Genomic DNA, 25648 nt, shown 5'->3' with positions numbered 1-25648 from the left:
CTTTAGTTCATTCTTCTACTCTTGTTACTGCTGGTGTTTATTTATTAATTCGTTTTAGACCATTATTGGATACTTATAATTGTGGTTGATTTTTACTTTTAATTGGTTGTATAACTATATTTATGGCTGGATTGGGCGCTAATTTTGAGTTTGATTTAAAGAAGATTATTGCTCTTTCTACTTTAAGACAACTTGGTTTAATAATGAGAATTTTGGCTATAGGTTATCCAAAGCTTGCATTTTTTCATTTATTGGCTCATGCTTTATTTAAGGCATTATTATTTATATGTGCAGGTTCAATAATTCATAATTTGAAGGATTCTCAGGATATTCGTTTTATAGGATCAATTGTTAATTTTATACCTTTAACTTCAGTTTGTTTTAATGTTTCTAGTTTATCTTTGTGTGGAATACCTTTTTTAGCGGGATTTTATTCAAAGGATTTAATTCTTGAGATGGTTTGTTTAAGATGAATTAATTGTTTAATTTTTTTTCTTTATTTTTTTTCTACTGGTTTAACTGCTTCTTATTCTTTTCGTTTGTTTTATTATTCAATATCTGGTGATAATAATTTTTATTCTAGATTTTCTTTTGATGATAAGGGTTATTATATTTCATTTGGAATAATTGGTCTATTGTTTGTTGCTGTTTTTGGTGGTAGTCTTTTATCTTGATTAATTTTTCCTATTCCTCATGTGATTGCTTTACCTTATTATTTAAAGTTTTTAACTATTACAGTTGTTATTTTAGGTGCTTATTTAGGTTATCTTATTTCTAATTTTGATTTTTCTCATAATTTATTTTCTTTAAGTATACTTTCTTTTGTTAGATTTGCTGCTTCTATATGATTTATACCTTTTCTTTCAACTAAGTTTATTAGATATATTCCTTTAAAAATAGGTTATTATTCATCTAAGTCATTTGATTATGGTTGAGGTGAATTACTTGGTGGTCAAGGTTTATATAGATTATTTATTTATTTAATTGGTTATATTCAAGGTTGATATGATTCTAATTTCAAGATTTATCTTTTAACTTTTATTTTTTGAATATTTATTTTGGTAATATTGTTTTTCGTTTACTTAAATAGCTTATAATTAGAGCGTGACACTGAAGATGTTAAGGAAGTATTTTTACTTTTAGGTATTTATAAATATAGATATATTATTTTTACAGTGAAAATGTAATGTTTTATTTAAACTATATAAATTTTAGAAATGTTAACGGAGTTTAACCGCTAATATAAAAAGTTAGCAGCTTTCATATTGGCTTTACATTTCCTTAATTGGAACTATTATAGTTCAATTATATTATTAACAGTAATACGCCTCTTTTTGGCTTCAATTAATAAGAATAAGGGTAGTACATACCAATCTTCCAGGTCGAAACTGACTGCAATATTTCGCTTCTTATTCTATTTAAGGTTGATTGATATTATCAATACTTTTTGAATGCAACCCAAATGTTATGTTTAAGTACAACCCTTTATTCTGCTCATTGTAATGCTCCTTGGTTTCATTCATGGTATAGTCCACCTAATAGAACTAGGATAAAAAATATTGTTGATACTGTTCAGATTATAATGTCTGAGGTTTTAAAAATAATTACAATTGGTAGAATTAGTGCAATTTCTACATCAAAAATTAAAAAGATTACTGCGATTAGGAAAAATCGTAGTGAGAATGGTATTCGTGCTGATCTTTTTGGATCAAACCCACATTCAAATGGTGATCTTTTTTCTCGATCATTAATTAATTTTTTTGATAGTGTTGTTGCCAGGATTATAACAATTATTGGAATAATAAATCTAATGAAAACTCTTGTTGATAGAATTAGAATTGTTTTTCTTGATTTATATCAAGCTTTCTGATTGGAAGTCAAATGTACTATTTATACTAGAAAAACAATTATCTACCTCATCAATAAATAGAGATATATAAGAATAATCATACTACGTCTACGAAGTGTCAGTATCATGCTGCTGCTTCAAATCCAAAGTGATGTCTTGGTGAAAATTGATTTATTGAGTGTCGAAGTAGACATGTTGATAAAAAGATTGTTCCAATAATTACGTGTAAACCATGGAATCCTGTTGCAACAAAGAATGTTGATCCATAAACTGCATCTGCAATGGTAAAAGGTGCTTCTCAATATTCATATGCTTGAAGTATTGTAAAGTATAGTCCTAATAACACTGTGAAGAATAATCCTTGTAGAGCTTGAGTATGATTAGATTCCATTAAACTATGATGTGCTCATGTTACTGTTACTCCTGATGCTAAAAGAATAGCTGTATTAAGTAATGGAATTTGTATAGGGTTAAAGGGTTGAATTCCTATTGGAGGTCATAGTATTCCTAGTTCAATTGTTGGTGCTAATCTTCTTCTAAAGAATGCTCAAAAAAAAGAAACGAAAAATAACACCTCTGATGCGATAAATAAAATTATTCCCCATCGTAATCCAATTGATACAAATCCTGTATGTAATCCTTGATATGTTCCTTCTCGTACTACATCTCGTCATCATTGAATTATGGTTAGTAGGGTAATTCCAAATCCAATTATGAATAAGTTAATATTAAATAGGTGAAATCATTTTGCTAGTCCTGATACTAGTACTATTGCTCCAATTGCTCCTGTTAATGGTCAAGGTCTATAGTCTACTAAGTGGAATGGGTGGTTTGAGTGAGTTGTTAACATAGGTTTAATATACTTCTCTAGAATATAGAGTTCTTAGAATTGAGAAAACATAGGCTTGAATTATTGCTACTGCTGATTCTAGAATTAATAGAAGTATTTGTCCAATAATTAGTAATGAGATTAAGTTTATTGCTATAGATGGTCCTGTGTTTCCTAATAAGGTTAATAATAAGTGTCCTGCAATTATATTTGCTGCTAACCGTACTGCTAATGTACCTGGTCGAATAACATTACTAATTGTTTCAATTAGTACTATAAATGATATCAATGCAGGCGGTGTACCTTGTGGTACAAGGTGTGTAAATATATGATTAGTATGGTTAATTCATCCAAATAATATAAATCTTAGTCATATAGGTAGGGCAATTGCAAATGTTAATGCTAAATGTCTTGTTCTAGTAAAAATATAAGGGAATAATCCTATGAAATTGTTAAATAATATTATAATAAAAATTGAGATGAAAATGAATGTTGTTCCATTAAATGATTTTGGTCCAAGAAGTGTTTTAAATTCATTATGTAAGGTTAAATTTAGTTTATTTCAGATAATGTTAATTCGTGATGGTGTAAGTCAAAATAGTGATGGGATTAATAATAGTCCTAGAAATGTTCTAGTTCAATTTAATGATAAATTAAAGATGTTAGTTGATGGATCAAATGTTGAGAATAGATTTGTTATCATTTTCAATTTAAGTTTTTTATTTCAATTGTTCCTTTTTCTGCTCTTTTAATAAGGTTAGGTTTAAATGAGAAGAAGTTTATTTGATTAAACAAGATTAATGTAGCTGAAAATATAATGAATAGTGAGAATCATATAAGAGGGGATATTTGAGGGATTTGGATATAATTTCCCCATCAGAAGTAGTCGTTAATTTACTATTATTTGGTTTAAGAGACCATTACTTACTTTCAGTCATCTGATGAATTTCAAGGTGTACTAATTTTTTTAGTTACTTTAGATTGACACTCTAATGTTATTTATTTTAACTAACTCCTTAAATTATCTTAGATAATCACTTAATAAATAAATTTACTGAAGTTCTTTCAATTACAATTGGTATAAATCTGTGGTTTGCTCCACAGATTTCTGAGCATTGTCCAAAGAATAATCCAGGTCGATTTATTGTGAATGTTCCTTGATTTAACCGACCTGGCGTTGCATCAATTTTAACTCCTAATGCAGGAACTGCTCATGAGTGTAGAACATCTGATGCTCTTGTTAGTACTCGTACTTCTGTATTTATTGGTAGGATTGTTCGGTTATCTACATCTAGTAGTCGAAATCCATCATTTTCTAGGTCTTGTTCTGGTGTTATATAAGTGTCAAATTCTACGTCTATGAAGTCTGAATATTCATATCTTCAGTATCATTGTCGTCCAATGGTTTTAATTGTAATTATTGCATCTACTGAATCATCAAGTAAATATAATAGTCGTAATGATGGAAGGGCAATAAAAATTAATGTAATTGCTGGTAAAGCTGTTCAGATTGTTTCAATTAAATGTCCATGAAGTATATTACGGTTAGTATAGGCAATAAATAATATATAACTTAGGGCATAACCTACAATTACTGTAATTAATAATAATACGACCATAGTATGATCATGAAAGAATGATAATTGCTCCATTAATGGTGAAGCTCCATCTTGAAGAGATAAATTTGATCATGTTGCCATTAATAAATATTTTCTAATAAAAGGTCAAACCTTTATTTGTAGAGCTTAAATCTACTGCACTAATCTGCCATATTAGAATCTAGAGATTAATGGTAATTCTGAGTAACTATGTTCTGCAGGAGGGTTATTTTGTAGTCATTCTGTTGATCTTCTTATGTTAGCTCTAAATATGATTGCTCGGTTTGTAATCATTCTTTCTCATATAATTACAATGAATATAATGATTCCTACAATAGAAATTGTAGACCCAATTCTTGATACTACGTTTCATGATGTATATGCGTCTGGGTAGTCTGAGTATCGTCGAGGTATTCCTGCTAATCCTAGGAAGTGTTGAGGAAAGAATGTTAAATTTACTCCAATGAATATAATTGTAAATTGGATTTTTAATCATGTATTATTTATAGTTAATCCTGTAAATAGTGGGTATCATTGAATAACACCTCCCATAATTGCAAATACTGCTCCTATAGATAATACATAATGAAAGTGGGCTACTACATAATATGTATCATGTAATACAATATCAAGTGATGAATTTGCTAATACTAATCCTGTTAATCCACCAATTGTAAATAGGAAAATAAATCCTAGAGCTCATAATAATGGTGGGTTGAACTTGAATTTAGTTCCATATAATGTAGCTAATCATCTAAATACCTTAATTCCTGTAGGTACAGCAATAATTATTGTTGCTGATGTAAAATATGCTCGTGTGTCAACATCCATTCCTACTGTAAATATATGATGTGCTCATACAATAAATCCTATTAGTCCAATTGATAGTATAGCATAAATTATACCTAATGTTCCAAATGATTCAATTTTTCCTCTTTCTTGACATACAATATGTGAAATAATTCCGAACCCCGGTAGAATTAAAATATAAACTTCTGGGTGTCCAAAGAATCAAAATAGATGTTGATATAGAATTGGGTCACCCCCTCCTGCAGGGTCAAAGAATGATGTATTTAAATTTCGATCTGTTAATAATATAGTAATAGCTCCTGCTAAAACTGGAAGTGAAAGAAGGAGAAGTAATGCTGTAATAGCTACAGATCATACAAATAAAGGTGTTTGATCTAAAGTTATACTTTCTGATCGCATATTAATTGCTGTTGTAATGAAATTCACTGCACCAAGAATGGATGATACACCTGCTAAGTGTAGTGAAAAAATAGCTAGATCTACAGATGCACCCCCGTGTGCAATAGCTCCTGCTAGAGGAGGGTAAACTGTTCATCCTGTACCAGCACCATTATCTACTATAGAAGATGTAAGAAGAAGGGTTAGTGAAGGTGGTAGTAATCAAAAACTTATATTATTTATTCGTGGAAATGCTATATCTGGTGCACCAATTATTAGTGGAACAAGTCAATTACCAAATCCACCAATTATAATGGGTATTACTATAAAGAAAATTATTACGAATGCGTGAGCTGTAATAATAACATTATAAATCTGGTCATCCCCAATTAGAGATCCGGGTTGGCCAAGTTCAGCACGAATAAGTATTCTTATTGATGTTCCTACTATTCCTGCTCATGCTCCAAATATGAATTTTAAAGTACCAATGTCCTTATGGTTTGTTGAGAATAATCATTTTTGCGGTAAGATGGCTGAATTTTAGGTGGTAGACTGTAAATCTACTTATGAGATGTTTTCTCTCTTATCATATTTAGGTCTTATATTCAATTATGATTCTAGACTGCAATTCTAGAGGTGTAAAATTTTACTAAGGCCTAAAAGATTATTCTTTTAATTATAACTTTGAAGGTTATTAGTTTGATTAACTTAAGTCCTTAGTATAATGAAATTAAGGTTGATGTTGAGATCAATCCTATTGTTGAAATTATTACTGTTATAGGAAGAATGATTCTTGATTTTTGGGACTTTATCTTTATAGATCACGAATTTTCTGTGTATGATATAATTAGAGCTGAGAATCTAATACGTATATAGTAGTAGAGTGTAATTGTAGTTAATACAACTATAATAGTTATAATAGTTGTTATATTGTTTTCTATTAATGATTGTATTACAATTCATTTTGGTAAGAATCCAAGGAATGGTGGTAGTCCACCTAAAGATAATAAAGATAAGAATATTATGAATTTAATTTCGGTTTTTATATTTCTGGCTGAATAAATTTGATTTATGAAAAATAAATTTATTTGCTTAAATAATAAAACTGTAATTAATCTTAATAGTGAGTAAATAATGAAGTATAGTTCTCAGATGTTTTCTCTGACTGTTAATGATCTAATTATTCAACCTAGATGTCTGATTGATGAATATGCTAAAAGTTGTCGTAAGGATGTTTGATTTAAACCTCCTATTGCCCCAATAATAATTCTTAAGATAATAATTGTTCAAATAAAAGTTCTTAATTGAATACAATAAGATAAGACCATTATAGGGGCGATTTTTTGTCATGTTATTAATGTTAAACAATTATTTCATCTTGATGCTCCTATAACTTCTGGAAATCAGAAATGGAAAGGTGCAGCTCCAATCTTTAATAATAGTCTAGATCTAATTATTATTGATGGGATAAATTCTGTTTCCCATCCCATGGGATATTTTATTTGAATCAGCAAAATTGAAAATAGTAATATTGTCGATGCTATTGCTTGGACAATAAAATATTTAATTGATGATTCGTTTATTATTATATTTTTATTTCTTGTTAGGAGCGGAATAAATGAAAGTAAGTTGATCTCAAGTCCTATTCAAACCCCAAATCAGGAATTTGATGAAATGGACAGGATCGTTCCTATCATTAATGTTGATAGGAAGAGAAGTTTTGTAGAGTTGTTGGTCATTAAAAAGGAGAGGATTGATACCTCTATAAATGGGGTATGAACCCATTAGCTTGTTTAGCTTACCTTTTTACATTAAGGTGTATGATGCACGTTAGTTTTTGATACTAAAGGAGGTAGTTTAATTCTATCTTATGTAATTTTAATGAAGGTAATTTTATTTACTTTATTTACCCTATCAAGGTAACCCTTTAATCAGGCACTTCATTATTTAATATATAAATCGAAAGTTTTTTTTTGAAATTCTTTTATGTATTATTTTGTTTAATTAGGATTAATTTATCCTGCTCATTTTATTTTTTTATATATATATATATATAATAAATAATTTATATTAATATATTACATTTAATTGAAATTAAATTATTATAAGTTTATCTTACCATTATCAATTGATTATTTTAATGCAATTATTTACCTAGGATTATAGCTACTTATGTTTTTAGCTTAAAATAGGTTATTATAATATAATATATATAATAATATGTAATTTAATATTTAATATTATTATAATTGGATATAATAAATAAAATTATTGATTTTAATATAAAATATTATATTTAATATAAATAATTATATTAATTATAATAATATAATTATATAAATTATCTATAATTAGATTATTTAACTAATATATATGAAAGTTAACTTAATATAAAAAAAAGAATTCATATTAATAACATATTATATTAAATTACATAATTGTATAAAATATATTTATTATATTATTTAATCTTTCTTTATTTATTAGTGAAAAGAAAGATTAAATAAGAAAGAATATAATACATTTATTGCTATACATGTTCCATATTAATCTTTAATTATATATAATAGAGAAGTTGTTGTGGTCATACATAGGGGCGTTTCTTTTTTTTTTATGTTAATGTTTGTGGTTTTTTTCTTTTTTTTTCTTTAAATATTTGAATCTTTTATTTTTTCCTGGTTTAATAAATTTAAAATTTTCTTATTTTTTATTTTTAAAAGTTTTATTCTTGCTTGTTTATTCACTTTTTCTTTGTATTATATGTAAGTTTTGTTAGACTAAATGTTCTTTTTGCAGTAATTTGATTTAATTATCAAGTGATTTTGGATTTAGCAATTGATTTAGTATCGGCATAATTCGTGCCAGCAGCCGCGGTTATACGATTGATACAAGTGAATATTATTGGTTAAAACAGTTGTTTATATTATTAGGGTTGAAATATAAATTTGTAAGGTGAAATGTTAAAATTTATTTGTGGCCCTTTTTATGAATCTGTGAAATTTAAATAATAAACTAGGATTAGATACCCTATTATTTTAAATGTTAATTATATTTACCAGGGTACTATTAGTTAAGGTCTTTAAACCCAAAGAATTTGGCGGTATCTCATTCCATTCAGAGGAACCTACCCCATGATTGATAATACACGATTTACTCTACTTAATTTATTTGTTTGTATATCTCCGTTATCAGAGAATCTTTTTAGAGTTATAATTCTCAAGATTTATAATTATAAAATATTTCAGGTCAAGGTGCAGCTTATAGTTAAGAGGAGGTGGGTTACAATAGATTTTTGTTTATAACGGATTTGATAGTGAAATACTGTTAATGAAGGTGGATTTGATAGTAATTTAATTTATTTAATTTAACTGATATTGGCTCTGAGATGTGTACACATCGCCCGTCGCTCTCATTATTGATTATTCTATTTTATTTTTAAGTAGCTTCAATTTAGATGAGATAAGTCGTAACATAGTAGATGTACTGGAAAGTGTATCTAGGAAGAGTTTCAAGATATAACTTATTAGTAAAGTGTTTCATTTACACTGAAAATTTTTCTGTGCAAATCAGGATATCTTGATTATTTATTTTATTATATTTATTTTTTGTTTATTTAATTATTTAATATAAATAATTTTATTGTATTTTTGTCTTAGTATATTTTATAGAATTGATTTTTTAAATTATAGTTTATTGGTAATGTAAGTGTTTTATGAAATATTATTTTAAATTTTTTTAAGTAGATTTTATTTATTGTACCTTTTGTATCAGGGTTTATCAAAATTTTAGTATTTATTTTACTTGTCTCGATTTGGGTTGATTTATAAATAATTTATAGTTAATGTATCATAATTATTATTAAATTATTTATAGAATGAGATGTTAATCGTTTCCCAAGATATCTAGTTTCTTAAGAAAAAATTTAATTTTTTAAAGTTATTTGTTTTTATTTAATTTTTTAAGTAAAAATATTAACTTATTTATTCTTTAAGGGATAAGCTTTGAAGTTAATAACCTATAATTTATTTTATAGAAATATAATAGTAAGCTTTAAACCAGCTATCTTTAAGATTACGTTTTAGTTCATTATTTTTTATTTTGATTTTATAAATATTTTAGGTTTTTTATTAAGATTATTAATTTAATTTTAAAATTTTTGTAATAATGATAGAATTAGTATATTTATTTGTATGAAATTTTTACCTTGTGAACTTATTATAAGGAACTAGGCAAAATTGATTTCCGCCTGTTTATCAAAAACATGTCCTCTTGTTTATATTTTGAGGTCTGGCCTGCTCACTGAGCGTATTTTTAAAGAGCCGCGGTATTTTGACCGTGCAAAGGTAGCATAATCATTAGTCTCTTAATTAGTGGCTGGAATGAATGGCTTGACGAGAAATCAACTGTCTCTTAATAAATTTTTGAATTTAACTTTTGAGTCAAAAGGCTTAAATTCTTCTTTAGGACGAGAAGACCCTATAGAGCTTGACATTTTACTTTTATATAGTTTTTTGTTTGTCTTTCTATATTTAATGATGATGTTTTGTTGGGGTGACATGAAGAATAAATAAACTCTTCATTATTATATCATTTATTTATGTTTGTTATTTTGATCCATAATTTATGATCATAAGATTAAGTTACCTTAGGGATAACAGCGTAATTGTTTTTGAGAGCTCATATCGACAAAGCAGATTGCGACCTCGATGTTGGATTAAGAAAAATTTTGGGTGCAGGAGCCCAATGATTAGGTCTGTTCGACCTTTAAATTCTTACATGATCTGAGTTCAGACCGGCGTGAGCCAGGTCGGTTTCTATCCTAAGATTGATAATCCATATTAGTACGAAAGGACCATATGGTTAAAATATTTTTTGTTATATTGATTAATATTAATTTATTTACTATTTTGACAGATTAATGTGTTGAATTTAGAATTCATTTATGTAGATTTTTTCTACAAATAGTATTGATACTTTATGATTTATTTATATTTATTTTGAATTTTCTTTTATTGGTTATTTGTGTTTTAATTAGTGTTGCCTTTTTAACTTTATTAGAGCGTAAGGTTTTGGGTTATATTCAGATTCGAAAGGGTCCAAATAAGGTAGGTTTTGTTGGAATTCCTCAGCCATTTAGAGATGCTATTAAGTTAATTTGTAAGGAGCAGCCAATTCCTATTATATCTAATTACCTACTTTATTATTTTTCCCCTGTTTTTAATTTAATGATTTCTTTAGCCGTTTGAGTAATTTTTCCTTATTTAACTTATATGTGTTCTTTTTCTTATGGATTTTTATTTTTTTTATGTTGTACTAGATTAGGTGTTTATACTGTTATAATTGCTGGTTGATCTTCTAATTCAAATTATTCATTATTAGGTTCTCTTCGCTCTGTTGCTCAAACAATTTCTTATGAAGTTAGTTTAGCTTTAATTTTATTGTCTTTAATTATTTTAATTGGTAGTTTTAATATATTTGATTTTATAAACTATCAGCTTTATTGTTGATTTATTATTATTTCTTTTCCTTTAGCTTTAGCTTGTTTTGCTTCTTGCTTAGCTGAAACTAATCGTACTCCTTTTGATTTTGCTGAAGGGGAATCTGAGTTAGTTTCAGGATTTAATATTGAGTATGGTGCAGGTGGTTTTACTTTAATTTTTTTAGCTGAATATACTAGAATTGTCTTCATAAGAATGTTATTGGCTTTAATTTTTTTAGGCGGTGATTTTTATTCTTTTATATTTTTTATTAAGCTTGCTATTATATCTTTTGGTTTTATTTGGGTTCGTGGAACATTACCACGGTTTCGTTATGATAAATTAATGTACTTAGCTTGAAAAAGTTTTTTACCTTTATCTTTGAATTTTTTTATTTTCTTTGTTGGTTTAAAGGTTTTATTTATCTCATTTGTTTAGTGAAATTTTTTGAGAAAAGTTAATAGAAGAGTTAAACTTCTAATTTTATGTTTTCAAAACATATGCTTTTCCTAAGCTAATTAACTTTATTCCTTAATTAATTTATCTCATGCGCTTGCGACATGGACATTAATTAAGAAATATGTGAAGTAAATAATTGTTAAGATTTGACCTGTTATAATATAAGGTTCTTCAACAGGTCGTTTACCAATTCACGTTAGTAAGCATACAACAACTACTATAATTCAGAATAAAATTTGATTAATAGGGTAAAATTGAATGCCTCGGAATGGTGTTTTATCATAAAATGGTAAAATTATTAAGATTCTAATTGATAAAAATAATGCAATAACTCCTCCTAACTTATTAGGGATAGATCGTAAAATTGCATATGCAAATAGGAAATATCACTCTGGTTGAATGTGAACTGGTGTTACTAATGGGTTGGCAGGTACAAAGTTATCTGGATCTCCTAATAGGTAAGGATTAATTAAACATAGTATAATTAATAATGATGTTATTATTACAAATGTAATAGAATCCTTAAAGGTAAAGTATGGATGGAATGGAATTTTTTCAATATCTCCATTTAGTCCAAGAGGATTATTAGATCCTGATTGGTGAAGAAAAAATAAATGAATTGCTGCTATAGCAGCAATAATAAATGGTAATACGAAATGGAATGTGAAGAATCGATTTAATGTTGCATTATCAACAGCGAATCCTCCTCATACTCATTGGACTAAATCTGTTCCTAAGTATGGGATTGCTGATAATAAATTAGTAATTACTGTTGCACCTCAAAAAGATATTTGGCCTCAGGGTAAGACATATCCTATAAATGCAGTTGCTATAACTAAAAATAAAATCACTGTACCAATTATTCAGGTATGTATATATATATAAGATCCATAGTAAATTCCCCGTCCTACATGTAAGTAAATACAAATAAAAAATATAGATGCTCCATTTGCATGTAAGGTTCGGATAATTCAACCATTATTTACGTCTCGGCAGATGTGTACTACACTACTGAATGCTATTTCAATATTTGATGTATAATGTATAGCTAAAAATAGTCCAGTTACGATTTGAATTACCAAACATAACCCTAATAGGGATCCAAAATTTCATCAAAATGAAATATTTGTTGGGGCAGGTAAGTCAATTAAAGAGTTATTAATAATTTTAATTAAAGGATGTCTTAATCGTAAGGGTTTATTCATTAGTAATTATCTTATTTTACGAATAGGTCCCTGATTAATATTTGTGATTTTAACAACTGCTAGTAGTGCTAAAAATAAATAAATTATTATTATTATTGTAATAATGAATGTTGGTCTATTATATAATTTTTCTAAAGATATTGTTATTTCTTGATAATTGATTGAATTATCAATATTTATAGTTTCGGTGTTTTTGAAAAAGTCTATAAATATAGATATATCTAGAATAATTAATATTGATATGATAAATACCCACATTATTAATGTAATAATTATAGTAATTGATTTAGGCTGAAATATTTCGTTTGATGCAATTCTTGTAATGTAAATAAATAATACTAGTATACCACCAAGAAATGTTAAAAATAAAATATATGATAATCAATATCTTTCTATTATTGTTCCTGTTATTAATCCAACTAGGAAGGTTAGAATGATAATAAAAAGCATTATTGATATTGGGTGTCTTAATTTAATAAAATTAATATTTATTACATTTGATAATGATATAATTATTATTTTGATCATTTCAGGGGTTAGTTTATATAAAATATCGGTTTTGGGGACCGATGATGGAAGCTTTTCCACCTCTGAAGTTTTAAAAGTGGGGGCTGGACTTATTTCCGGTTTACAAGACCGGCGTTTTTTTTAAACTATTAAAACTAATGTTTATATTCTCTATTTTTACTTCTTTATTGATTTATTTTGCTGGTGTTTATGTTTTTTCTTCTAAACGTAAACATTTATTAATGGTTCTTTTGAGATTAGAATATATTGTTCTTTCTTTATTTATGTTAGTTATTGTTTTTCTTATTGAGTTTGATTATGATTATTTTTTTCCTGTTATTTTTTTAGTTTTTTCTGTTTGTGAGGGTGCTTTAGGTCTTTCTATTTTAGTTTCAATAATTCGTTCTCATGGTAATGATTTTTTTAATTCTTTTGGTTTATCTTTATGTTAAAGTATTTATTTATAACTATTTTTTTGATCCCTCTTTGTTTATTAAATAATTGTTGATGGTTGGTTCATTCTTTAATGTTTCTGTCGAGTTTTGTTTTTATAATTTGTGTTTATTCATATGCTGATTTGAATATAATTAGATATTATTTTGGTATTGATTATTTTTCTTTTAGTTTAATTTTACTTAGTTTTTGGATTTGTTCTTTAATAATCACTGCTAGAGGTTCAGTTTATTTAAGTTCATATCATTCTAATTTTTTTGTTTTTATGGTTTTAATTTTAATAATTATGCTTTATTGTTCATTTGCTAGATTAAGTCTTCTTTCTTTTTATATTTTTTTTGAGGCTAGATTAGTTCCTACTTTACTTTTAATTTTGGGTTGGGGTTATCAACCTGAGCGTTTGCAGGCTGGTGTTTATTTAATTTTTTATACTTTGGTTGCTAGATTACCTTTATTATTAGTTTTATTTAAGGTTTATGATTTTTCTAATACTTTATATTTTCCTTTATTGGTTGATTTTGGTTCTTATTATTTTATGTTTTATTTATTTATAATTTTGGCTTTTTTAGTTAAAATACCTATGTTTTTGGTTCATTTATGACTTCCTAAGGCTCATGTGGAGGCCCCTATTTCAGGTAGAATAATTCTTGCTGGTGTTTTATTATAATGAGGTGGTTATGGTATTTTTCGTGTTATAAAGGTTATTTCTTATTTGGGTTTAAAGTTTAATTATTTTTGATTATCTTTAGGTTTATCTGGAGGTGTAATTGTAAGATTTATTTGTTTTCGTCAGGTTGATTTAAAGTCTTTAATTGCATATTCTTCTGTTGCTCATATAAGAATGGTTATTGGTGGATTGATGACTATGAATTGATGAGGTTGTGTAGGTTCTCTTTCTCTAATGGTTGGTCATGGTTTATGTTCTTCTGGTTTATTTTGTTTATCTAATATTATTTATGAACGTTTAGGTAGACGAAGATTATTAATTAACAAGGGTATAATTAATTTGATGCCAAGAATGGCTTTATGATGATTTCTTTTAAGATCATCAAATATGGCTGCTCCTCCTTCTTTAAATTTGGTAGGTGAAATTAGATTATTAAATAGAATTATATCTTGATCTTCTTTTAGATTCTTTGCTTTGATTTTTTTATCTTTTTTTAGAGCTGTTTATACTTTGTATATATATTCTTATTCTCAGCATGGGAATTATTATTCTGGTGTTTATACTTGTTCTCTTGGTTATTTTCGTGAATATCATCTTTTACTCTTACATTGATTGCCTTTAAATATTCTCTGTTTAAAGGGTGAATATTTCTTTGTTTAGTTTGCTTAAGTATTTTAATTAAAAATATTGTTTTGTGGAATCAATGATATGAAGTTTTTCATCTTAGGCCGTGAATTTATTTTCTATTTGTTCTTTAAGTTTTTTTTCTTTGTTTATTTCGAGAACTATAATTTTTATTTTAGGTATTTATTATTTAATAATTGATTATAGAGTTTTTGTTGAGTGAGAGCTTTTCAATTTAAATGGTTCTATAGTTGTTATAACTTTAATTTTGGATTGAATATCTCTTATTTTTATATCTTTTGTTATATATATTTCTTCTTTGGTTATTTATTATAGAGAGGATTATATATCTGGTGAAAAGAATATAAATCGTTTTATTATTATTGTTTTAATATTTATTCTTTCTATAGGTTTTTTAATTATTAGTCCTAATTTAATTAGAATTTTATTAGGTTGAGATGGTTTAGGTTAGTTTCTTATTGTTTAGTTATTTATTATCAAAATGTAAAATCTTATAGTGCTGGTATATTAACTGCACTTTCTAATCGTATTGGTGATGTTGCTATTTTAATTTCTATTGCATGAATGTTAAATTTTGGTGGTTGAAATTATATTTATTATTATGATTTTATTTCTAATTCTTTTGAAATAAAGCTAATTACTATATTAATTGTTTTAGCAGCTATAACTAAGAGAGCTCAGATTCCTTTCTCTTCATGACTTCCTGCTGCTATAGCAGCTCCTACTCCTGTTTCTGCTTTAGTTCATTCTTCTACTCTTGTTACTGCTGGTGTTTATTTATTAATTCGTTTTAGACCATTATTGGATACTTATAATTGTGGTTGATTTTTACTTTTAATTGGTTGTATAACTATATTTATGGCTGGATTGGGCGCTAATTTTGAGTTTGATTTAAAGAAGATTATTGCTCTTTCTACTTTAAGACAACTTGGTTTAATAATGAGAATTTTGGCTATAGGTTATCCAAAGCTTGCATTTTTTCATTTATTGGCTCATGCTTTATTTAAGGCATTATTATTTATATGTGCAGGTTCAATAATTCATAATTTGAAGGATTCTCAGGATATTCGTTTTATAGGATCAATTGTTAATTTTATACCTTTAACTTCAGTTTGTTTTAATGTTTCTAGTTTATCTTTGTGTGGAATACCTTTTTTAGCGGGATTTTATTCAAAGGATTTAATTCTTGAGATGGTTTGTTTAAGATGAATTAATTGTTTAATTTTTTTTCTTTATTTTTTTTCTACTGGTTTAACTGCTTCTTATTCTTTTCGTTTGTTTTATTATTCAATATCTGGTGATAATAATTTTTATTCTAGATTTTCTTTTGATGATAAGGGTTATTATATTTCATTTGGAATAATTGGTCTATTGTTTGTTGCTGTTTTTGGTGGTAGTCTTTTATCTTGATTAATTTTTCCTATTCCTCATGTGATTGCTTTACCTTATTATTTAAAGTTTTTAACTATTACAGTTGTTATTTTAGGTGCTTATTTAGGTTATCTTATTTCTAATTTTGATTTTTCTCATAATTTATTTTCTTTAAGTATACTTTCTTTTGTTAGATTTGCTGCTTCTATATGATTTATACCTTTTCTTTCAACTAAGTTTATTAGATATATTCCTTTAAAAATAGGTTATTATTCATCTAAGTCATTTGATTATGGTTGAGGTGAATTACTTGGTGGTCAAGGTTTATATAGATTATTTATTTATTTAATTGGTTATATTCAAGGTTGATATGATTCTAATTTCAAGATTTATCTTTTAACTTTTATTTTTTGAATATTTATTTTGGTAATATTGTTTTTCGTTTACTTAAATAGCTTATAATTAGAGCGGACACCGCTCTGAGTAAGACCAACGTGTTGTCCACCCTCTAGACTTCAATGAGGTTAAGCCGCGATACCTAAGACAGATCTGCACTCGATGACACCTCGATAACAGCCGGTCCCCACACTTACATCTTGCTCTCCTTACGTCAGTATACATCATATCAGTCTGTGACGCTGGCTTTGCAACATCTTGCGTGCCTTTAGGTTCGCCGCGACCAACACTTACCATGCACTGACCACAAAAAATGGAGGCGCCGCAGCTTGAACCCTGGACCTTTCACATGCCAAGCGAACGCTCTACCAACTGAGCTACGCCCCGTGCACGAGCAAACTGCGCTATTCCCCTTTGTTTGCGACTCACATGTGCACGGACACGATGGTTGGTTGGTTTGTAGCGGTGAAGGGAGCAGAGTACAAAGGCGCGGACCCGTTCATATACACAATAGTTCCAAGTAGTTTCGATGCTTGGTATTACAAATGCAAATTCCGTCTGTTTTTAACGTCTTAAATTGAAAGAGCCGTCACAAATTGCTCCGTTTTCACTCATTGTAGACAATTATACAGCACCTGAGGTAACAAACACATCTCGAGAACCATTGTGCACTACATTATTTATGCCAATTCAGTGCCTCGCTCTTTACTACTGTGTACCAATGTTGTCGTCCAACTGCAAAACACTGGGCCACAACAAGTTTCCGCGTCTCCATTGCACTGCGCATACTACGAAACGCTCCCCAAACTTGGCACTCACCCTCGCAGCCGACTTTTCCGACTTTCCACGACGCTCACGCTAGTGACAGCATTATTTATAGTTCGACGTCGCGCCAAAGCGAATGAGTACATTTCGCCTACGGCTTAGGCCGCCCTCCTAGTGTGGCTGCTCGGTGTCTGCAGGCAGCGAGGGTCTGCAAGCTTCCTGTGTTCGCACCTATGTCACCTGTGCTTGCTTGTCAGAGACAGACTATCGCAAAACATACAACTCACTCCATGAATTGATTGCTACGGCATCTGTTATCAGCAGTCACAACTAGCAACACCAGTAGCAGCTGACTGCACGCAAAGAATAGGAATGTGCAGTGGGATTTACGTGAACTCGGCGCAAGGCAGATCTTTCCGACATAGGCTTGAGAATCTTACGGGAACACTTGTACTGTTTCTAAATTAAGTGTAGGCGTGGGAGGATGGTGCTTCCTGCGCACTAATAACAGCACGCTTGTCAATTGTGGATGCTAATCATTCGCTTTTATCTTCCTAGACACATCTGCTGGTTGTGAATTATTCCACTTGCATATCAAGGTGCGCATGTACGTGTGTCAAAATTTCTGGAGGCACTGGGTATTGATCCCAGTACCTCTCGCATACTAAGCGAGCGCTCTACCATCTGAGCTACGCCCGCCCCCCCGAACACTAAGGGTGCTACATACAGCCATATAGACGACACAGGCCCTTGCACTCCCATTATTCAGCAGACAAACACTACTCTCTATGTATCCGTTAGGGTGTCTTTCAGGTTTCGTGCATTCTGTATCGAATCGTAGTTGCCAAAATGAAAGTGGCACGTATAACGTCGAAAATAGAATTCGGACACCGCTCTGAGTAAGACCAACGTGTTGTCCACCCTCTAGACTTCAATGAGGTTAAGCCGCGATACCTAAGACAGATCTGCACTCGATGACACCTCGATAACAGCCGGTCCCCACACTTACATCTTGCTCTCCTTACGTCAGTATACATCATATCAGTCTGTGACGCTGGCTTTGCAACATCTTGCGTGCCTTTAGGTTCGCCGCGACCAACACTTACCATGCACTGACCACAAAAAATGGAGGCGCCGCAGCTTGAACCCTGGACCTTTCACATGCCAAGCGAACGCTCTACCAACTGAGCTACGCCCCGTGCACGAGCAAACTGCGCTATTCCCCTTTGTTTGCGACTCACATGTGCACGGACACGATGGTTGGTTGGTTTGTAGCGGTGAAGGGAGCAGAGTACAAAGGCGCGGACCCGTTCATATACACAATAGTTCCAAGTAGTTTCGATGCTTGGTATTACAAATGCAAATTCCGTCTGTTTTTAACGTCTTAAATTGAAAGAGCCGTCACAAATTGCTCCGTTTTCACTCATTGTAGACAATTATACAGCACCTGAGGTAACAAACACATCTCGAGAACCATTGTGCACTACATTATTTATGCCAATTCAGTGCCTCGCTCTTTACTACTGTGTACCAATGTTGTCGTCCAACTGCAAAACACTGGGCCACAACAAGTTTCCGCGTCTCCATTGCACTGCGCATACTACGAAACGCTCCCCAAACTTGGCACTCACCCTCGCAGCCGACTTTTCCGACTTTCCACGACGCTCACGCTAGTGACAGTATTATTTATAGTTCGACGTCGCGCCAAAGCGAATGAGTACATTTCGCCTATGGCTTAGGCCGCCCTCCTAGTGTGGCTGCTCGGTGTCTGCAGGCAGCGAGGGTCTGCAAGCTTCCTGTGTTCGCACCTATGTCACCTGTGCTTGCTTGTCAGAGACAGACTATCGCAAAACATACAACTCAATCCATGAATTGATTGCTACGGCATCTGTTATCAGCAGTCACAACTAGCAACACCAGTAGCAGCTGACTGCACGCAAAGAATAGGAATGTGCAGTGGGATTTACGTGAACTCGGCGCAAGGCAGATCTTTCCGACATAGGCTTGAGAATCTTACGGGAACACTTGTACTGTTTCTAAATTAAGTGTAGGCGTGGGAGGATGGTGCTTCCTGCGCACTAATAACAGCACGCTTGTCAATTGTGGATGCTAATCATTCGCTTCTATCTTCCTAGACACATCTGCTGGTTGTGAAGTATTCCACTTGCATATCAAGGTGCGCATGTATGTGTGTTAAAAATTCTGGAGGCACTGGGTATTGATCCCAGTACCTCTCACATACTAAGCGAGCGCTCTACCATCTGAACTACGCCCGCCCCCCCGAAGACTATTGGTGCTACATACAGCCATATAGACGACACAGACCCTTGCACTCCCATTATTCAGCAGACAAACACTACTCTCTATGTATCCGTTAGGGTGTCTTTCAGGTTTCGTGCATTCTGTATCGAATCGTAGTTGCCAAAATGAAGGTGGCACGTATAACGTCGAAAATAGAATTCGGACACCGCTCTGAGTAAGACCAACGTGTTGTCCACCCTCTAGACTTCAATGAGGTTAAGCCGCGATACCTAAGACAGATCTGCACTCGATGACACCTCGATAACAGCCGGTCCCCACACTTACATCTTGCTCTCCTTACGTCAGTATACATCATATCAGTCTGTGACGCTGGCTTTGCAACATCTTGCGTGCCTTTAGGTTCGCCGCGACCAACACTTACCATGCACTGACCACAAAAAATGGAGGCGCCGCGGCTTGAACCCTGGACCTTTCACATGCCAAGCGAACGCTCTACCAACTGAGCTACGCCCCATGCACGAGCAAGCTGCGCTATTCCCCATTCTTTGCGACTCAGATGCGCACGGACACGATGGTTGGTTGGTTTGTAGCGGTGAAGGGAGCAGAGTACAAAGGCGCGGACCCGTTCATATACACAAAAGTTCCAAGTAGTTTCGATGCTCTGGTATTACAAATGCAAATTCCGTCTGTTTTTAACGTCTTAAATTGAAAGAGCCGTCACAAATTGCTCCGTTTTCACTCCTTGTAGACAATTATACAGCACCTGAGGTAACAAACACATCTCGAGAACCATTGTGCACTACACTATTTATGCCAACTCAGTGCCTCGCTCTTTACTACTGTGTACCAATGTTGTCGTCCAACTGCAAAACACTGGGCCACAACAAGTTTCCGCGTCTCCATTGCACTGCGCATACTACGAAACGCTCCCCAAACTTGGCACTCACCCTCGCAGCCGACTTTTCCGACTTTCCACGACGCTCACGCTAGTGACAGCATTATTTATAGTTCGACGTCGCGCCAAAGCGAATGAGTACATTTCGCCTACGGCTTAGGCCGCCCTCCTAGTGTGGCTGCTCGGTGTCTGCAGGCAGCGAGGGTCTGCAAGCTTCCTGTGTTCGCACCTATGTCACCTGTGCTTGCTTGTCAGAGACAGACTATCGCAAAACATACAACTCACTCCATGAATTGATTGCTACGGCATCTGTTATCAGCAGTCACAACTAGCAACACCAGTAGCAGCTGACTGCACGCAAAGAATAGGAATGTGCAGTGGGATTTACGTGAACTCGGCGCAAGGCAGATCTTTCCGACATAGGCTTGAGAATCTTACGGGAACACTTGTACTGTTTCTAAATTAAGTGTAGGCGTGGGAGGATGGTGCTTCCTACGCACTAATAACAGCACGCTTGTCAATTGTGGATGCTAATCATTCGCTTCTATCTTCCTAGACACATCTGCTGGTTGTGAATTATTCCACTTGCATATCAAGGTGCGCATGTACGTGTGTTAAAAATCCTGGAGGCACTGGGTATTGATCCCAGTACCTCTCGCATACTAAGCGAGCGCTCTACCATCTGAGCTACGCCCGCCCCCCCGAAGACTAATGGTGCTACACACAGCCATATAGACGACACAGACCCTTGCACTCCCATTATTCAGCAGACAAACACTACTCTCTATGTATCCGTTAGGGTGTCTTTCAGGTTTCGTGCATTCTGTATCGAATCGTAGTTGCCAAAATGAAGGTGGCACGTATAACGTCGAAAATAGAATTCGGACACCGCTCTGAGTAAGACCAACGTGTTGTCCACCCTCTAGACTTCAATGAGGTTAAGCCGCGATACCTAAGACAGATCTGCACTCGATGACACCTCGATAACAGCCGGTCCCCACACTTACATCTTGCTCTCCTTACGTCAGTATACATCATATCAGTCTGTGACGCTGGCTTTGCAACATCTTGCGTGCCTTTAGGTTCGCCGCGACCAACACTTACCATGCACTGACCACAAAAAATGGAGGCGCCGCGGCTTGAACCCTGGACCTTTCACATGCCAAGCGAACGCTCTACCAACTGAGCTACGCCCCATGCACGAGCAAGCTGCGCTATTCCCCATTCTTTGCGACTCAGATGCGCACGGACACGATGGTTGGTTGGTTTGTAGCGGTGAAGGGAGCAGAGTACAAAGGCGCGGACCCGTTCATATACACAAAAGTTCCAAGTAGTTTCGATGCTCTGGTATTACAAATGCAAATTCCGTCTGTTTTTAACGTCTTAAATTGAAAGAGCCGTCACAAATTGCTCCGTTTTCACTCCTTGTAGACAATTATACAGCACCTGAGGTAACAAACACATCTCGAGAACCATTGTGCACTACACTATTTATGCCAACTCAGTGCCTCGCTCTTTACTACTGTGTACCAATGTTGTCGTCCAACTGCAAAACACTGGGCCACAACAAGTTTCCGCGTCTCCATTGCACTGCGCATACTACGAAACGCTCCCCAAACTTGGCACTCACCCTCGCAGCCGACTTTTCCGACTTTCCACGACGCTCACGCTAGTGACAGCATTATTTATAGTTCGACGTCGCGCCAAAGCGAATGAGTACATTTCGCTTACGGCTTAGGCCGCCCTCCTAGTGTGGCTGCTCGGTGTCTTCAGGCAGCGAGGGTCTGCAAGCTTCCTGTGTTCGCACCTATGTCACCTGTGCTTGCTTGTCAGAGACAGACTATCGCAAAACATACAACTCACTCCATGAATTGATTGCTACGGCATCTGTTATCAGCAGTCACAACTAGCAACACCAGTAGCAGCTGACTGCACGCAAAGAATAGGAATGTGCAGTGGGATTTACGTGATCTCGGCGCAAGCTTGTAACTTCCTAGACACATCTGCTGGCTGTGAAGTATTCCACTTGCATATCAAGGTGCGCATGTAGGTGTGTTAAAAATTCTGGAGGCACTGGGTATTGATCCCAGTACCTCTCGCATACTAAGCGAGCGCTCTACCATCTGAACTACGCCCGCCCCCCCGAAGACTAATGGTGCTACATACAGCCATAAAGACGACACAGACCCTTGCACTCCCATTATTCAGCAGACAAACACTACTCTCTATGTATCCGTTAGGGTGTCTTTCAGGTTTCGTGCATTCTGTATCGAATCGTAGTTGGCCAAAATGAAAGTGGCACGTATAACGTCGAAAATAGAATTCGGACACCGCTCTGAGTAAGACCAACGTGTTGTCCACCCTCTAGACTTCAATGAGGTTAAGCCGCGATACCTAAGACAGATCTGCACTCGATGACACCTCGATAACAGCCGGTCCCCACACTTACATCTTGCTCTCCTTACGTCAGTATACATCATATCAGTCTGTGACGCTGGCTTTGCAACATCTTGCGTGCCTTTAGGTTCGCCGCGACCAACACTTACCATGCACTGACCACAAAAAATGGAGGCGCCGCGGCTTGAACCCTGGACCTTTCACATGCCAAGCGAACGCTCTACCAACTGAGCTACGCCCCATGCACGAGCAAACTGCGCTATTCCCCATTCTTTGCGACTCAGATGCGCACGGACACGATGGTTGGTTGGTTTGTAGCGGTGAAGGGAGCAGAGTACAAAGGCGCGGACCCGTTCATATACACAAAAGTTCCAAGTAGTTTCGATGCTCTGGTATTACAAATGCAAATTCCGTCTGTTTTTAACGTCTTAAATTGAAAGAGCCGTCACAAATTGCTCCGTTTTCACTCCTTGTCGACAATTATACAGCACCTGAGGTAACAAACACATCTCGAGCTCCATTGTGCACTACATTATTTATGCCAACTCAGTGCCTCGCTCTTTACTACTGTGTACCAATATTGTCGTCCAACTGCAAAACACTGGGCCACAACAAGTTTCCGCGTCTCCATTGCACTGCGCATACTACGAAACGCTCCCCAAACTTGGCACTCACCCTCGCAGCCGACTTTTCCGACTTTCCACGACGCTCACGCTAGTGACAGCATTATTTATAGTTCGACGTCGCGCCAAAGCGAATGAGTACATTTCGCCTACGTCTTAGGCCGCCCTCCTAGTGTGGCTGCTCGGTGTCTGCAGGCAGCGAGGGTCTGCAAGCTTCCTGTGTTCGCACCTATGTCACCTGTGCTTGCTTGTCAGAGACAGACTATCGCAAAACATACAACTCACTCCATGAATTGATTGCTACGGCATCTGTTATCAGCAGTCACAACTAGCAACACCAGTAGCAGCTGACTGCACGCAAAGAATAGGAATGTGCAGTGGGATTTACGTGAACTCGGCGCAAGGCAGATCTTTCCGACATAGGCTTGAGAATCTTACGGGAACACTTGTACTGTTTCTAAATTAAGTGTAGGCGTGGGAGGATGGTGCTTCCTGCGCACTAATAACAGCACGCTTGTCAATTGTGGATGCTAATCTTTCGCTTCTATCTTCCTAGACACATCTGCTGGTTGTGAATTATTCCACTTGCATATCAAGGTGCGCATGTACGTGTGTTAAAAATCCTGGTGGCACTGGGTATTGATCCCAGTACCTCTCGCATACTAAGCGAGCGCTCTACCATCTGAGCTACGCCCGCCCCCCCGAAGACTAATGGTGCTACATACAGCCATATAGACGACACAGACCCTTGCACTCCCATTATTCAGCAGACAAACACTACTCTCTATGTATCCGTTAGGGTGTCTTTCAGGTTTCGTGCATTCTGTATCGAATCGTAGTTGCCAAAATGAAGGTGGCACGTATAACGTCGAAAATAGAATTCGGACACCGCTCTGAGTAATACCAACGTGTTGTCCACCCTCTAGACTTCAATGAGGTTAAGCCGCGATACCTAAGACAGATCTGCACTCGATGACACCTCGATAACAGCCGGTCCCCACACTTACATCTTGCTCTCCTTACGTCAGTATACATCATATCAGTCTGTGACGCTGGCTTTGCAACATCTTGCGTGCCTTTAGGTTCGCCGCGACCAACACTTACCATGCACTGACCACAAAAAATGGAGGCGCCGCGGCTTGAACCCTGGACCTTTCACATGCCAAGCGATCGCTCTGCCAACTGAGCTACGCCCCATGCACGAGCAAACTGCGCTATTCCCCATTCTTTGCGACTCAGATGCGCACGGACACGATGGTTGGTTCGTTTGTAGCGGTGAAGGGAGCAGAGTACAAAGGCGCGGACCCGTTCATATACACAAAAGTTCCAAGTAGTTTCGATGCTCTGGTATTACAAATGCAAATTCCGTCTGTTTTTAACGTCTTAAATTGAAAGAGCCGTCACAAATTGCTCCGTTTTCACTCCTTGTCGACAATTATACAGCACCTGAGGTAACAAACACATCTCGAGAACCATTGTGCACTACATTATTTATGCCAACACAGTGCCTCGCTCTTTACTACTGTGTACCAATCTTGTCGTCCAACTGCAAAACACTGGGCCACAACAAGTTTCCGCGTCTCCATTGCACTGCGCATACTACGAAACGCTCCCAAAACTTGGCACTCACCCTCGCAGCCGACTTTTCCGACTTTCCACGACGCTCATTCAACGCTCACGCTAGTGACAGCATTATTTATAGTTCGACGTCGCGCCAAAGCGAATGAGTACATTTCGCCTACGGCTTAGGCCGCCCTCCTAGTGTGGCTGCTCGGTGTCTGCAGGCAGCGAGGGTCTGCAAGCTTCCTGTGTTCGCACCTATGTCACCTGTGCTTGCTTGTCAGAGACAGACTATCGCAAAACATACAACTCACTCCATGAATTGATTGCTACGGCATCTGTTATCAGCAGTCACAACTAGCAACACCAGTAGCAGCTGACTGCACGCAAAGAATAGGAATGTGCAGTGGGATTTACGTGAACTCGGCGCAAGCTTGTATCTTCCTAGACACATCTGCTGGCTGTGAAGTATTCCACTTGCATATCAAGGTGCGCATGTAGG

Source organism: Schistocerca gregaria, chromosome 10 (genome assembly GCF_023897955.1).
Source record: "Schistocerca gregaria isolate iqSchGreg1 chromosome 10, iqSchGreg1.2, whole genome shotgun sequence".
NCBI classification, from domain to species: Eukaryota; Metazoa; Arthropoda; class Insecta; order Orthoptera; family Acrididae; genus Schistocerca; species Schistocerca gregaria.
The sequence above is the reverse complement of the archived record's forward strand: the minus strand, read 5'-3'. Positions refer to the sequence as shown.